The sequence below is a fragment of the Habropoda laboriosa genome, unplaced genomic scaffold (assembly GCF_001263275.1).
Source record: "Habropoda laboriosa isolate 0110345459 unplaced genomic scaffold, ASM126327v1 scaffold343, whole genome shotgun sequence".
NCBI lineage: Eukaryota > Metazoa > Arthropoda > Insecta > Hymenoptera > Apidae > Habropoda > Habropoda laboriosa.
Genome location: NW_017100440.1, coordinates 201736 through 202810, shown reverse-complemented (window position 1 = coordinate 202810; position 1075 = coordinate 201736). Strand labels below are relative to the sequence as shown.

General features: G+C 31.4%; 1 protein-coding gene across 1 annotated transcript in view; it reads left to right on the top strand.

The window, feature by feature from the left end:
• LOC108575897 (putative polypeptide N-acetylgalactosaminyltransferase 9) overlaps positions 1 to 1075 on the top strand; it is a gene marked incomplete at its 3' end in the record, with an annotated part of 214866 nt that overhangs the window by 89939 nt on the left and 123852 nt on the right. The gene's annotated exons all lie outside the window — the stretch shown is intronic.

Sequence of the window (1075 nt, the reverse complement as noted above, 5' to 3'; positions counted from 1 at the left end):
CGAATCAAAATAAAAAAAAGTTGTACAATTACTTCTATTAAATTTTCTCCGGGAAATTTAACGTTCTTCTATGGGATTACCTGATGGAAATGAAATTTCTTTCAAAGTAAATTATCTCTGGCTCGATGCATTTCCGTTTGCTCAAAGCTCGATACTTCCCATTCGAAGAACGTGTTCTAGTCGAGGGAAAATTGCTTGTTTTCGATAATTGATTCAATTTTTATGCTTGATTGCAATTTAACCACGCATGACTGGTTCGTTTACACATGGGCGCGAATAGGAAGCTTATAGGTGGTTGGAGGCTACGTTCGAGGAGTCGTTTAATTAACATCGTAAATCGGTTGATAGTGGAGCCACTTGGTGCTTTGACAATCTTCGTTGCTAATAATTTGCTGTACCGTCGTCGATACGCGTATCTTAAAGTAATAGGTCGCTGCTTACGTAAGTGCATCAAGATGCACTTTCAAGTAAGCAGAAATGCACCTCTCGTAACTGCATTACCTTCGACTTAACGACCGTCGTTTGTCATTTAGTTGAAGTAATGTGACATCGTTGAGGGGACAACGATGATAAAACGCACGACGGTGTGCTTATTGTTGAAGATGTTTTAATTCGTTTTTGAGTGATGTTGACGAAGGCGTATTATGAGTATACTTGAAACTTTTCGTTGTTTTTTTTTTTTTTTAATTTGTTATTTAGTAAAATTATTGCTATTACACGGGGAATTTATTTAGAGTTTTTTATTATTTAAATTTACCTTTAAGTATGGGAACTAATTTTCGAAATTTGCCCAAATTAACACTAATAATTTAATTAAATTGAAGAAAATGATTTAGTAAATTTGTAAAATATTAATATTTAGCATTTATATCTAAGTAAAATTACTGAAACTGAAAGAAATGAAATTTGCCAAAGTAACACTAATAATTTATTAAATTAAAGGAAATAATTTCTTACATTTGTACAATATTAATATTTAAAATTCATTTGGAAGTGGAATTAGTGTAGGCATATGAGAACTAATTTCTTTTGAAATTTTCCAAAATTAAAGCCAATAATTGAATTAATTAAAGGT